Raw genomic sequence first — 16396 nt, 5'->3', positions numbered from 1 at the left:
TTTTAAATTCAGGATGTGTGAGTCTTCCAACTTTGTTCTTTTTCAAGATGATTTTTGGTATTCAGGGCCACTTACACTTACATAGGAATATTATGATTGGCTTTCCATTTCTGCAAAGAAGGCTATTGGACTTTTGGTTGGGATTGTGTTGAATCTGTATATTGCTTTGGATAGAAGTGGCAGCTTAACAATATTTAGCTTTTCAGTCCATGCGCATTGAATGTACTTCCATTTATTTAGGTCTTCTGTGATTATTTTTTAGCAGTGTTTTATAGTTTTCCATGTACGATCCTTGGTTAAATTTATTCCTAGATATTTGATTATTTTAGTTGTTATTGTAAATAAAATCTTTTTCTTGATTTCTTTTTCAGTTTGTTCATTACTACTGTATAGAAATACCACCAAATTTTGCATGTTGATCTTTTTTTTTTAAAGATTTATTTATTTATTTAATTCCCCCCCTCCCCTGGTTGTCTGTTCTCTGTGTCTATTTGCTGCGTCTTGTTTCTTTGTCCGCTTCTGTTGTTGTCAGCGGCACGGGAAGTGTGGGTGGCACCATTCCTGGGCAGGCTGCACTTTCTTTCGCGCTGGGCGGCTCTCCTTACGGGTGCACTCCTTGCACGTGGGGCTCCCCTACGCGGGGGACACCCCTGCGTGGTGCGGCACTCCTTGTGTGCATCAGCACTGTGCATGGGCCAGCTCCACACGGGTCAAGGAGGCCCCGGGTTTGAACTGCGGACCTCACATATGGTAGACGGATGCCCTAACCACTGGACCAAGTCCGTTTCCCTGTATGTTGATCTTGTACCCTTTCATTTTGCAGAACTTGTTTATTAGTTGTAGTGACTGTTTTTTATAGATTTTTCAGGATTTTCTATGTTTAGGATCATTCTACCTGCAAATAGGGAATATTTTATTTCTTCCTTCCTACATGGTTGAATTTTAATTCTTTTTCTTGCCTAATTGCTCTGACTAGAACTTCCAGACCAATGTTGAATAACAGTGGTGACAGTGGGCATCCTTATTTTATTCCTAATCTAAGAGGGAAATCTTTCAGTCTTTCACCATTGAGTGTGATATTAGCTGTTTTTCATAAATGTCCTTTATCATATTGAAGATGCTTCCTTCCATTTCTAGTTTTCTGAGTTTTTTTTTTTAATGAGTAAGGGCTACTGAATTTTGCCAAATGTTTTTTCTTTGACAATTAAGATGATAAGTGTCTTTTTTTTCTTTTAATGCAGTTTATTACACTAATTGATACTTACATTTAACCACCTTTGTATACCAGGGATGAATATCACTTTATCATGGTCTGTAAAATTCTTTTAATATGCTGTCAGATTTGGTTTACTAACATTTTGTCAAGGATTTTTGCCTCAATATTCAATAAGGGATGTTGTTCTGTAATTTTCTTTTCTTGTGTTGCCTTTATCTGGCTTTGGTATTAAGATGATGTTGAAATCATTGAATGAATTGGGAAGTCTTCTCACCACTTCAATTATTTGGAAGAGTTTGAGCAGTATTGATGTTAATGTTTGGTAGAATTCACCGGTGAAGCCAACTTGTTTGAAGGTTTTTTGTTTTGTTTTGTTTTTGTTGGAAGGTTTTGATTACTGATGCAATCTCTATTATTTATCTGTTAAGCTCTATGATTTCTTTTTGAGTCAGTGTAGTTAGTTTGTGTGCTTTTAATAATTTGTTCATTTCATCTAAGTTATCTAACTTTTGACATACAATTGTTCATAGTATCTGCTTATGAATCTTTTTATTTCTCTGGTGTCAGTAATAATTCCCCCCTTAAATTTCTAATTTTAATTATTTGCATTTCTCTCTTTTTTGTCAGTCTAGTTAAAGGTTTGTGTTTTTTACTGATCTTTTTAAAGAACCAACTTCTAGTTTCATTGATTCATTTTTTAAAATTGTCTCCTTCATTTATCTCTTCTCTAATCTTTATTTCTTCCTTCTGTCAATTTAGTTTGCTCATCTTTTTCTAGTTCCTCCAAATGTGAGGGTAGGTCTATATTTTGAGCACATTCTTCTTATTATAAGCATTTACTGCTAAAAATTACCCATTGAGCTCTGCCTTCACTGTGTCCTGTAACTTTTGATATGCTGTGTTTTTGTTTTAATTCATCTCAAGGTATTTCTTGATTTCCCATATGATTTCTTCTTTGACCTATTGATTATGTAAGAGTGTGCTTTTTAATTTCCATATATTTGTGGATTTTCATTCCCCCCCTGTTATTGATTTCCAGCTTCCTACCATTGTGATCAGAGAAGATTCTTTGTGTAATTTCAATATTTTAAACTTACTGAGACTTGTTTTATGACCTAACATGCAGCCTACTCTGGAGAATGATACATGTGCACTTGGCAAGAATTTGTATTCTGCTGTTTTGTGATGCAGTGTTCTGTATATTTCCATTAGGTCTAGTTTATTTATAGTCTTGTTCAAGTTATCCTTTTCCTGTTGATCTGTTGTCTAGATCTTCTATCCATTGATGAAAGTGGTGCATTAAAATTTTCAGCTGTTATTGTACAGGTGGCTATTTCTCCCTTCAATTTTGTCAGTGCTTATCTCATATTTTGGGCACTGTGATTAGTTGTATAAATCTTTATGATACTTATTTCTTCTTGGTGGATTTATTAATATAAAGTATCATTCTTTGTCTCTTATAACTACTTGTGACTTAAAGTCTATTTTGTTCAATATTAGTATCACTACCCCAGTGCTCTTTTGGTTACTGTTTGTATGGAATATTTTGTCTGTCCTTTCACTTTCAAACTATTTGTGTCTTTGGGTCTAAGATGAGTCTCTTTTAGCAACATATAGTTGGGCTGTGCTTTTTAAAAATCCATCGCCTACCTGTGTCTTTTGATTTGGGATTTTTAATTTCAGCCATTTTGTCCATTGTTTCTTGTATCATATTCCTTTATTGCAGAACTCTTTTGTGAATAGTTGATCTTTGGTGATCCCCTTCTCATTTCTGTTTCTGTATGTATTTTAAATACTTGTTTTTCTTAATCAACCTAAGTTTATATCCTACTAGTTCCAACTTTGGAAGTTAAGTGATTGAAATTATAGCACACACTGTCTATGCCCTTCTGTTTTACCTCTTTATATTGCTTTCAGTCCCACATTTCCTCTTTGAGAGGTTATAACATGGAAATATGATTATTGCTTATTCAATTGTGTTGTAAATCTTACAGGAAATAGAGAGTAGAGTCCATATTGAGGATACCATAGTTTTGGGTTTGCATTTTGTGTGGCTTTTCTGCTTCCAGTAATTTCCACATTAGGGAATCCCAACCCAAAGAGCCAGATGGGGTCAGTGTACAAAAGCATTCAACATTTTCCTTTAGGTGCACCAGCAGTCAGGTACTGGGCTTGGTGTGCAGAACTTGCTGTGGGTTACCTCGATTCCCATGGGAAGACTTTGTATGCTAATGCAGTAGGGTTCTGCCTTAGGGATATGTGGACTTGAGTCCCTGTGCTTGAATGTGCATGGGACTTTAAGTCTTAAACCTGGGTGAGGGGTCCAGACTGGCAGGTTTGCAATGCTTTCCTACCTTTTTCTGTTGTTGTTTGGTGCTTTCTTTTTTTCTTTGATTCAATGTCTGTCTCGGGTCTCCATTGTCCTCCAGAGTTCCAGGTGAGCTGAATTGTCTCCAAGGAGCCACATTCCTGGGGATGTCTTATGCTTCTCTTGATGGCCTCATTAACTTCTTGAATGTGTCTGGACCTCAGCAAATCAATGATTGAGTTTAATTCCTCCTTTTAGAAAGAGAAAGTCTGAACTCTAAAGAGGTTAAGTGACTTGATTAAGCTCTTGAATTAAATTGTGGTAGATCTAGGGCAAGGCTTCCCTGACTCTTCTCCAGAATTATCCAGCCACTCTTTTTGTTGTATGTGAAGTAGAAAAAATGATAATGCAAAGGCTCCTCCATTTCCTTATGGAATAACATATAAGAAATTCATGTTTCCAACCTGCCTCTAAGTGTTTTATATGTGACTTTGCTTTCATAATTTTATTTTTTATTAATTATTTTTCATTTCACGCAGTTAAGTGGCTCCATAAAGCCAGAGAAAACTGTGTACAATAATTCCTTAACCACTTCAAATACAACATCAAAGGGATATGCATACATCTTTCAGTAAAAAAGTACAATATAAATAAACATTTTTAGGAACCTCTTGGGGGAAGCCTGCAAGTCTACTGTGGGTCAGATACAGCAAAGAGTAGAAACACCTTTGGGTAGATGGGATGGACAGGCAGGGGCTGCTCTGCTACCATGTTACACTCAGAAATGTCTCAGGGTTGGGGAAAACCCACAGCTTGCCCAGCTTCTGACAAAGAGTGGATTCAGAATCCCCTCCATTCAAAGACCAGTGACTCGGGGCACCCAACATCACTAGGCCAGACCCACCAAAAGATATTTGAAAAGTTACACAATCCCTCTCCCCAAAAGGAGAAAGAAACCCAGAGAAACCCCAATGATGTGACAATACATATGACTCATGATAAAAATTAAAAATATTGATCATAACCCATGATACTGAACAGGGCAATTGTACAGAGCTTTACACAGTCAGAGGCAATTCTTTGAATGGTATACTTTATCATACTTACACGTACAGTTTGGAACTGTAAATACCATGTCTTACATGCCCAGCCAGGCCATATGGCGACAGAAGATATCCCTGTGCTGTTAGGTGAAAGTGGCAAAATAGCAGGAAAGAATGTCTTAGAGATGGTTCAATTATGTATGATCAGCTTTTAAACAGGTAGCCTTTTTTTTTCCCATGGGGTCTCCTAACCAGGCTTCTGCTCTTTTACATGTTTCAGTCACCTTTTTATTCCATTCAGTTCCATTCTGCAGCTTACTGATCACACAGGCTGTTTCTGAAGGCAACACACCCGCTTCATTTTCCACTAGATTCAAGCATCCTTCATTCTGTCTCTGAGGCACTAGCAGAATAGGCTGTGTTTCTCTGGTTCCTGAGAATAGAATTAGACCCCTGTTCTCTAAGACAGAAAGACACATCTGGACTTGATTTGTAACAAGTAAGGAAGAAAAAGAAGAGGGGGTGAAAAAGGGTAGCATGACATTGATTAGGAATAAGTAATGAGGCAGCCCAGCACTGATTGGGGCATAGAAATGTTGTTATTCGATGACTTTTCTTTCCTGATTGTGCAACTGAAATTTTTTTGTTTGTTTCTTTCTAAATAAATTGTAGAAATAGGCTGAAGTTGCCTAGATGATGACAGAGCTAGAGTTCACATTTTAAAACCACTAGTGAAGCATTGCAATTTTACTAATGTTGTTTTTTATTAGCAAGGAAGGAAAGAAATGATTTTCAAAAATAATGTAAATGCTCAAGAGGAATGACAACTAAGAGATCATTGTTTGGATTTATAATAATTACGATCAGTGGATCACTTCTTCGTTACATTGGTCGGCATAACTGTCCTCTTTACCATTTGCAAATTATGTCCCTAACCTGTTGAGAAAATCCCCAAACCACAGAAGGAGCATTCTGTTGATTAGATTTTCTGCCCCTAAAACATAACCTCTCTTCATTCAGCTTTCTTTCCTTCTCTGCTATCTTGTCTTCAAATGGAAGCCTTTCTCTATCCAAGGCTAATCTCCCTATAACTGGAGACCCATGGTCTCTTGGAGAATATTTTCAATCAGTCATTCCTACTCTAAAGCTGCTCACCCCTTTTTCTTGGGAGACTCTTTCTCTTCACAGTAGACACATGATCAAATCCTTCTTTTCTTGTATAGCAAACATCCCTCTGTTTATCTCTAGTTAGTACCCTATGTCTGTGCTTACCTTCATAGTTAAATTTTCTTAAAAATACTTTATACACTGTACTTACTTGTTATATAACATGCATTACACTCACAACATCACCGTACGCCACCACCATCCATTACAGATCACTTTCTGTCTAAAGTCACCAATGGTCTCTAAAGAACATATAGTACAAACTTTTTGTCCACTCATTACCCTTTTAAACTCTCTTTTCCTCTGGCTCATGCAACTATTTTCTTTTGGTTTTGCTCCTGCTATTTTAGTTATTCCTTCCTAATCTTCTGCAGTCTTCCTCTCCTCCACTGGTGTGGCAATGTCAGGATGGCCTTGGGGTCATCCTTGGCCCTCTCTTGTTCACCCTGGTTTTAGTTGTTTTCGACATAATTAGTATCCCTGCATCCATGTCTCTAGCCCAGATCTAATTCTTGAGGTTCAGGTGCCTTCAGCCATCTGCACTTACATACCAAAATATGCCCTAATCAGAGCAGGTCATTTTTACCCCACCTACTGAAATCTACCTGTTCTTCCAAAGCCAAGACCTTTAAGTCTGAATAAAATTTAGAGTGATTGTCATTGAAAGGAGAATGAACATGGCCTTTTGTTTGCTTTTCAGTGGATTTGATAGAGCAGAGTTTTCATCCCGAGGAGATGAGAAAGATAAGCTCGACCAAGATTGAAGAGGGCTGGAACTGAATGGGGATGTTTGAGTTTTTCCTGATGTTACCATAAAGCCCACAGAAGTATTTAAACAGCAAAGTCAGTGATGAACATAGATTTTAGAAAGATTAATTTGATGGCAAACTTGAGAAAGAAAGGCAATTGCAAGGCTATTAAATAAGTCTGATATAAAAGCAGGATTGCTTTCTAGTTGTGTGACGAAGTCTTGGTGAGAGGCACTAAAATGACATTGAACTAGTAGAGCAATAATCTCTTATAATGTCCTGTATTAGTCAGCCAAAGGGGTGCTGATGCAAAGTACCAGAAATCTGTTGACTTTTATAAAGGGTATTTATTTGGGGTAGAAGCTTACAGTCACAAGGCCGTAAAGGGTAATTTACTTCCCTCACCAAAGTCTATTGTTACTTGTTGGAGCAAGATGGCTGCTGGTCTCTATGAGGATTCAGCCTTCCTCTTCCTCTTATGGCTCCTTGGTCCCACCTTCTTCTGATCTCAGCTCTAGGCTGGCATAAGTTTCATCTCTCTTCCTGGGGCTCATCTCTTTCTAGGTTTAGCTGCTCTGCTCTCTCCACAAGGCCAGCTGTAAACCATCAAGCAAATGGGTTGGCTCTCTCTCCCCAGGGCTTCAGCATCAAAACTCAACCCTCTGTGTTCCCCTTCCCTGTGTATTTACTTCTCTGTCTTTGATTGAGCATCTGTTTCTCTAGCCCATAGCTGTATGCTAGCTGTAGGCAGGTACTCAAACTGAGTTGCCCTAATGTCGTGGTCAAATAAAAGCCCTAATCTTGATTTAATAATATAAAAGTGAAACCTCTGAGTCTAATGCAATCTAATATGCTCAGAAGAACAGATCTGTTTATACACACAATTCAATATCTATTTTTGGAATTCATAAACAATATCAAACTGTCACATGTCCCATAGGAAAAAGTTGGTATAAAGTAACTATGAAATTTAAAACATGCTCAGGGTATGTATTACTCAGGGTAAGAAACTATCTGCCATAACAAGCAATCCTAATTTCTTATTGGCTTAACACAAACTGGATTTCACTCAGGTCATAATCTGATTAGATGTTTAGTGCAGTTGGCCTTTAATGGAATGATTTAAAGATTTGGCTCCTTCCATTTTGTGATGCCCTCATCTTCTGTAAGTTCCTTAAAATCCTCCACTGGACACTCTTAGATCAGCTTCACAAAGGGTAAATAGAATAAAAAGAATGAGGTGATAAATTTTATGGTCTGGCCTGGAAAAGGTATCAGGTACAGTTTTGTGGAGATATAAACAAATGGTTAGGGACTTGATTAACCCTTAACAGTGATGCCAGATTAAAAATTGTAACAATAATGAAAAAAATTTTTTATTTTTAAAATGATGTGAAATGTCCCTTTACAACCCTTGCTCACTTAAAAAAATTGTTTTTTCATTGTATAAATATGCGTAACTGTGTGTGATGTTTATAGAGATGGAGGGAGAAAGTGCTTTTGCCACCTCAGCTAACTTACAAAAGATGTCTCCAGACTGTGATACCCTTTGGTAATTTTTTATCCAAGAACTCCCAACTTCTAACTCTAAAAAAATTTTCCACCTATAGGTTCTTATAACACTTGGGAAAAATTCCTTAGTGACTCATTGAGTAGTCCCGTACTCTGTAAACCTTATAATCATAGTCTGATGCTTCATACATAATAGGTGAATGGAGATGTTCCCTGAATCATAGATTTCTTGTCCCATCAATTTTTATTACCATGATGAAGTAAACTGGTCCACAGGGTGATGATGTTTACACCAGAGGATTAGTGGCTCAGTTCTCAAGGTATATCAGTTAGGGTTCTCTAGAAGAACAGAATTTAGATGATAGGTAAGTTGACAGAAAGATTGAAAGATCATAGATAGATCAATAGATAGAGTGGTTGGGGAGAGTTGTGCACCCCAGGAAAACATGTTCTAAACCTTACTCCTTTTCTGTGGGTGTAAAGCCATTGTAAATAGGACCCTTTGGTGAGGTTACTTCAGTGAACATGTGATACAACTGAATCAAGATGGGCCTTAATCCTATTCCTGGAGTTCTTATAGAGAAGTCCAGAGAGAGAGAGGAGCTACAGGGAGCAGTCCTTCTAGCCTCTGAACCTGTGAGCCAATAAATTCCTGTTGTTAAGCTCACCCTTTGTGTGGTATTTGGTTTAGCAGCTGAGAAACTAAGATAGGTAGATAGATAGAGAGATAAAGAGATTTATTTTAAGTAATTGGCCCATGTGATTGTGGGGGCTGACAAGTCCAAAATTTGTGGGACAGGGCAGTAGACTGGAAACTCAGGCAGGAGTTGATGCTGCAGCCTTGAGGCAGAATCTCTCACTCTCTGGGAAAGCTCAGTTTATGCAGTTAAGGTCTTCCAGGTAATTAGATGACGCCCACCCACATTACTGAGGCAATCGTCTTTGTTTAAGGCCAGAGGATTGTAGATAGTAACTACATCAACAATAAACATTCACAACAGCGCCTTGACTAGCGTGTGATTAAGTAACTGGATATTATAGTCCAGCCAAGTTGACACCTAAAACTAACTGTCACACAAAATAACTTCCTGATTTCGATCATGACGCCAACATTAGCTGTGGAGCCAATAGTTGAGGGCAACACTTTTTTGTTCTTTTGGATTTAGCGAAGTGTTGCTACCAGAAGCCAGTTTGACGTAGTGAGGGAGATGTCAGACTGATTTAAATGAGAGGTGTGCAGCCTCATTTAAAACTAAACCCTGGACCCTTTTAAAGAACAATAAAACGTATTTTACGTGCTCAAAAAAGTGCGTGGCAAGCACCTCTCATTTAGGTGTACCTATATACATACATACCCCGGCCACTTAAAATGCGGTTCCTGAGCCATCACCGTTAAAATCACTGGAGGACTTCCTAGAAATGCAGAATTTCAGGCCACATCTTAGAGCATTCTGATTCGAACCTGCAATTTAACAAGACTCCCAGGTGATTAGAATTCGCATCAAAGTTTGAAAATTCATTATAGATTAGAAACACACCCATGTGCTGCACACACAGACAAATTTGAAAGCTTTTCTTCCGGTTAGGCTAACTCCAATGCAGTTTGGGATAAGGAATGGGACGGCCAAGGGATCTGTGTGTTCTCTTATCTCGTTGCAGATTTCACCCACCACTCACATTAAATGCCAAGTCCTTCAGTTGCTCCCCAGAAGCTAATATCGTGCCTTGCCCCACAGGTCACCAATGCCTCTGGGGGGATGAAAAACAAACTGCCCTTCAGGAGAGTTTCCTGATAGCTGGAGGCCCAGCAGTAAGGTTTAGAGCACACTGGATGTCAGAAAGCTCATTGCTTTTCTCTTTATCTTTTCTCTACATAAACAGAGGATTTGAGTCTCTTGGGCTGTCAATCCAACTTCTTCAATGAGCACCAAATAAAACAAAAAGAGGAAAAAGGGGAGGACAGAAATGAAGTGCATAGCAGTCAAAGCAAATATCAGACAAAGCAAACTGAGTGGTATATATACTGCAATAAAATGAAAGAACACCAGAGGAAAAGCAATGGATTTGCAGGTCTAAAATGGAAATTACTAATGGCATTGCTAGTGACTTCAACTGTCACAAGAAAAATGGAGTGCATCAGCTGTGGTTTCAGAGATTTAACCCAGCCTTGTGAGATAATTATTTGAATGGAAGATGATTATTTAATTTTATATTGTATGCTGCTATATTCTGGTAATAAGTTTTCTGAACCTGTTTATGTCAACTGGAATAGCGGGTCTCTAAAATTTGTGCATCCACTGAATTGTAGCTTTTTGGGGCACAGAATCTAAGACAGAGTTATTTTGTTAACGGTACTGGTTATTTCCTTATCTGTAGTATTAGCTTATATCCAAGAATCCATTGATTTCACATAATAACTTTTCTGTCAGCTCTTTTATCTTCTGGCGGGCTTCACTTCTCTCTTCTGCTCTTATCCCCTCAGTGATTTAAATGGTGTCGTCTGTGGCTAGACCTCTGAAAATAGATTGGAGAGTTAGTACAATATTACATCTTGGTGTTTGCATAGCACTTTTCTCAATGAGCCCTAAAAATATTGATCTTCTATAACGGCAAACTAGGGTTTTGTTTCAGGCAATTTCTGGCTTGTACCTAATCTTCAGCAAATTGCTATCCAAGGATTCCTCAATACTAAAATTCTATAATTTCACAATTTTTAAAGTTGCTTAATTCTTCAGAAATCTAGTTCTCCTTTGGCAAAAGGAACAAATGTGCTTTTATTTTTATAACTATGAACCTAATAAGACATATTTTCCTAGAGGGCACGATAGATTAATAAATTTCTACCTAAGGGATGGAGGCATTTCATTCCTGAAACCTGTATGTTTGTGCATGAGAATACCCAGGATTTGGTTTCAGGGCAAATGCTTATTTTCAGTTTCTGAGGCCGGATTCTTTTCCTCCACCCTCATCCTTTTACCCCTCTGCTCTTTTCTTTCAAATTGCCTCACCTTGCATTATTTCAGAAATTTACAACCCAGAGGGACCAATGTTTCAAGGTTAGTGCAGTCAATACTGACATTCTTCTTGAAAAATTATCCATCACTCCACGTGGGAGCGGTTGGTGCTGGGCACGTGTCAAACATTCCTGTGGCCATAAAGCCTGTTGATTTTGTATTCCTTCTCTTCCCTCCACATGAGAATAAGATGCTTTCTAGAGGCCATCTATCATTGTTTGCCCAGAATACAATACGGAATATAAAATAGGTAAGGATGCTGTAGGAAATAAATGTTTGCTTTCTTCTTTCCCTCATCCACCTGGAACCACGCAAACACAGAGCTACCAAAATACTGAGGAGATGCTTGTAAGGACAGAGAACTGAGAGTTCTCAAACCAGCTGAGGAAACAGATGAGAAATGCCTAAAGCTGTGTGTTTTAATTTGCCAGAGCTTCTTTGACAAATACCACACTCTGGTTAGCTTCACCAAGAGGAATGTATTGTTTCACAGTTTTGTAGGTTGGAAGTCCCAGTATGGATCTCTGCCTCTGTCACTTGGCCATCTGTCTTAATTTTGTTTCCTCCTGGGGCTTCTATTTTCCATGTCCAGATTTCCTTTGATTATACAGACTCAAGTTTCATTAGATCAAGTACCACCTGATTCAGTTTTGCCTCTTCTTACTAAATTCTCCAAAGATCCTATTGATGAATGAGTTCACACCCACAGGAATGTGTCTCCATAAGGGACATGATTCAGTCTATCCCACTGTGCATCTCAGATTTTATTACACATAAGAATTATCCAGAGAGCATGCTACAATGCAGATTCTGACTCAGAAGGCCAAGGGGAGGACCAGGACTCTGCATTTCTGCAAAGCTCCCAGATGAAGTTGATGTTGCTGGGTAGGCGGCCACTCACTGAGTAGCCAGCCTTGGACAGAGCCTTCTTCCTCCCTTCACTGTGATTACAAGTAAAGACCGATGCTTAGACAGTAGCTGTGCCTCTCCAAGAGTGGTCTGAAAACCAGCAGCAGGGCCTTTCTGAGCCATATTGGAGTCTGATGATGACCCCAAAGGAAAAATGTGCCTGACTATGTAACTATCCAATATCCTTCCATGTTTTTAACCAAGTGGAAAAGATTAATAAAATCTCCACAAAAGCAAACAAAACCAACAAAACCACCACCACAGCAAAACGACCTGCATTTCCTAATTTGCTCACATGCCATTATCTTCCCTCACAAGCCTCTGTGGTGGGGTCTACAGGGTAGAACATACCAGTTGCAAACGAGTGTTCCAGTCGCACAATAACGGCCTATCTTTATTAGAATTCTGATATTTTGTTCATCGTGGATTGCTGGGGATTGAATATTCTGGTGCTGTGTGTGTGAACCCATTTGAAAAAAGGCCCTGTGAAGATGTTATTAGTTAAGGTGAGGCCAAACAGAAAGAGGATGGGCTAAATCCAATATGGCTGAAGTAGTTACAAGCAAAGGAAATTGGACATGGAAGAGAATGACAAGTGGAGGAGTTGAAAGCTGAAGTCGGCAGAACTCAAAAGAGAAAGAAGAGGACAGCGCCATATGGTGGGAAAGCCAAGGAACCCCAAATTTTGCTGGCCAGCCAGAACGCTACCAATCTAAAAGGAAGTGTATTTATGTGGCCATTTCCTTTAGGAAATGTCATGGAGACCTGTCCACTTCTTTTTTTTTTTTTAACTTTAGCATGTGTAGAAATAGATTTGAGCAGAGAAAGGTGGCTTTTGTAACTAGCAAGTAACCCCAAGAGAATCTGAAAGAAACGAGAATAGATCTCATTTGGAGTGTCTATTTTTAATTTTGTCTCATCATGAGGGATGGAGGACAACAAAGAAGTCCCCAATTCTTTGATGCACTCTCCTCCTCTTGATTGTATCTTTGAGGAGAGCTCTGAAAGGTATCAAATGAATCCATTTTCAGAACAATCTGGGAATGTAATGAGAATGGAAAATGACACAATTATCTTTTCTTGTATCAGTGATTGTAAGAAGAGTTTGGAAAGACATTAAATTAAGCCTATCCTTTGGGGAATTTAAACATGTACTCTACCAATTTTACTGGCATACTCTGGGAGAAAGCAAATACTTCAGTTTCAAAAGAATTGAGTACAAGTTTAAAGTGTTTTTTCACCAGAAAATCGTGTGTCTAGGTTTGTGGATGCTGGATGAAATAAAATTTCTTCCAATATGCTTTCTTTTAAGTTTTATATGCATGAAAAATATGAAATGTTTTTCTGGGTAAAATAAGCAAGGCATTAGATTTTTACGGTGACTTTTATTTCAAGGTCTCCCAGACAATTAAGCTTTACTTAACATAACTCATGCCTGGATAGATTGGTTACACTGTCTATGATACACTGTTTGGAAAATATCATTATTCATTCATTGGTCACATCCATGCAGCACAAAAATGAAATAGAAATTTAGTGACTTTGTTGTCAATTTATAACTAGAGGCTGATGTGGTTCTCAGCAAGAAGCTCTACTGCCATGTAATGTGCATTTGCAAATGACTGGGTAGTACTGTGTAGGTGTCAGAGTTGCTAAACCTCATGTGAGTGTGTGCGTGTGTGTGTGCAGGGGGCAGCCACACTCAAGGAAACATTGCCCCACCTGTGGTAGACAGACCCTAAGGCAGTCCTCATCAGCTACAACCCTAGGGATTCACTCCCTTGTGTAGTTCCCACTCCTTGAGCATGGGTGGGACCTGTGCCTTGCTTTTAACCAGTAGATTACAGCCCAAATGATTATGATCATGCATATGTGATTACCTTGCAAAAGACTGTCATGTGTCTTGCTAGGCACTCTCCCACTTGCTAGCTTTGAAGAAGCTGGGCCATATTGCAAAGAACTGAGGATGGCCTCCATCCAGCACCCAGCAAGAAAGTGACGCCCTCAGTCTGAAAGCCTGCAGGGGACTGCATGCTGGTGACTTCCATGGGGACTTAGAAGAGCTCTTCTCTGGCCAAGCTCAGATGAGAACCCAGCCCCGGCAGACACCATGACTGCAGATTGCAGAGAACCCACATGACCTGTGCCTGGACTCCTGACCCACAGAAAGGCAGGGATAATAAATGTGTTTTGTTTTAAACCAGTTGGGTGTATGGTAATTTGCTATTCAGAGATAGAGAATGAATATATACCTCACGTCAATAGCCCCTACACTGGGAAATACTGCCTGTCAAAACAATGTATATTGTCTACAATGCCTCCTTTAGCAGACTCGAGGAAGTTAGACTAACTGGATGACTTCCTGCTTGGTCTTCCTTCGGCACTGTCAACTCTTCAGGTGAGGGCCTTGGTGGGCCTGGTGCATAGAGAAGAGCCCGGCATGTAACAGGTGCTCAAAAAAAGTCTGTTGAATAATTATGTAAACCCACTTATGAGACCTTAACTCTCTGTAAGGACCTACCTACAGTTGGTATCAAAGAGCACACATGGAGGTTTAGAAGTAAAAGACCTCCAAGACTAAAATGTAGTCAACCTGTAGATTTATCTAATATCCAGATTAGGGGCAGTATTTGATGTCTGGCTATACTTTTTTAGTTTTCATCTGTTTATTTGTTACTATATAATCATAGCCCTATTTCCAAACCTTAGTGAGTTTGAGGAACAGGAATATTTCCAATATTTAAATGGCAGTTCCTTTGTTTGAGGAATTTGCTGATTCTGCCCAGCAAATACTGCTTTTCAGCATGGGACCCTTCACTCCTTCAGGGGAGAAGTGTAGATAGATGCTGTGTTTCTCCAGGTGCTTGGTAGAGGTTCACATGGATTTTCACTGGAGGGAAGCAGGGGATGTGAAGAGAAGATACTTGTCATTTGGGGGGATCTAGGGCTAAACCAAAGCAGGCCATATGTATCCTCTTCTTTGCATTTTCAAGGTTCATCTGAATATACCAAATGCCCCCTCTGTCTAGAGACTATATTTCCCAGCCTCTTTTTCAGCTAGGTATGGCCATATGGCTTTGTTTCAATGTGTGGGGCGTGAACACATATGCCACATACACCTTGGAACCACATTTTTTTTTCTGATTGAATTCTTTTTTTTTTTTCTTTATTAGGGGAGTCCTGGGTATACAGATCAATCATGCACAGAATACAGAATTTCCATAGGCTACCTCACCACCAGTACCAACAAATGTGGAACACTTGATACAATTGATGACAGCATATTTTTATAATTGTGCTATTAATTAAAGTACATGGTTTAATTTAGGGGTCACTGTGTAGTATAGTTCCATGGATTTTCTATTAAAACAATTGTTCTGTTACATATATACAATAGAACATTTCTCCTTTTAATCATTACAGGGTTCTTATTTGGAATGATGGAAATGTTTTGGTAATGGAAGACAGTGATAGTAGCACGACATTGTGAATGCAATTAACATCAATGAAATATATGTCTGAATATAATTAAATGGAATCAAATGTTTACAAGGAAGCTACTTGCCATTCCCTCTCCCTTGTTTCCTGTCTACTGACTGGGCAATGTTAATGACTGAAGCAGCTGTCTTGAACACAGATGGAAGCAGGAGGGGGTCAGAGCCAGCTGAGAAGGTGCATCAGAGACCATCGTGCACATCTCTTCCCTGCTTTGAGTTCAGTGACATCTCCTTGGTAGTTTGGAATCAACTATGCTGGGAGTATTCACACCGTGGCAATTGGCAAATACGATGTATCAGGGCTTTTCTTCTGTTTTTTCTTTCAAAAGCTGGTTGTTAAAAATTTGCCAGCACACCACTAGATGGAAGTGAAATGTTGAAATTTCTGGATCTGAATGGAGCCAGAACTTCCTCACCAGATCTGGCCCTCCCGCTACTCTGAAAGACACTGCACTGGCATCTTTCCTTTCTGAAAAGGAAGGTCTCAGATGTAAAATCTTCCTTACAGGCTCTGTCCCAAGCTGAAGGTCGTGACCTTCCCAGAGAAGCAGATATTTCATGTGAGCCGCATGCTGAAGAGCCCTTTGGAAGCTGCCCTTTCGGAGCTTGCAGAATTGAAGGGGTCCCGTGTCTGGAGTAAGCTCTGCTAGTCAGCGGTGACCATGAAGCCAGGAATGCTTTCCAGAAAGTTCTTCACTTTGCTGTTGATCTTAGTGTAACAAATTTTCCTCTTAAAGGCGCTCACCTCTGATTTCTTATCCCCATAGCAGCCAGGGTAAACAGCAGTGCTTTGCAGTTGTGTTGCATCTTAGATATTTCAAAGCCCTTTCATATCCTCTGGGTTGCTTAATCTTGTGAAGCACCAGGGCTGGTGATAGTTTCAGATGAATAGTTGAGGGCCAGAGAGAGTCAGTAGCTTGTCAAGGTCACACAACAGCTGGCAACAGCGGGAAGAAAAATCCATGTTTCTCAAACCCAGTT

The sequence above is a fragment of the Dasypus novemcinctus genome, chromosome 2, assembly GCF_030445035.2.
Source record: "Dasypus novemcinctus isolate mDasNov1 chromosome 2, mDasNov1.1.hap2, whole genome shotgun sequence".
Classification (NCBI taxonomy): domain Eukaryota; kingdom Metazoa; phylum Chordata; class Mammalia; order Cingulata; family Dasypodidae; genus Dasypus; species Dasypus novemcinctus.
This window is presented reverse-complemented; position numbering follows the sequence as displayed.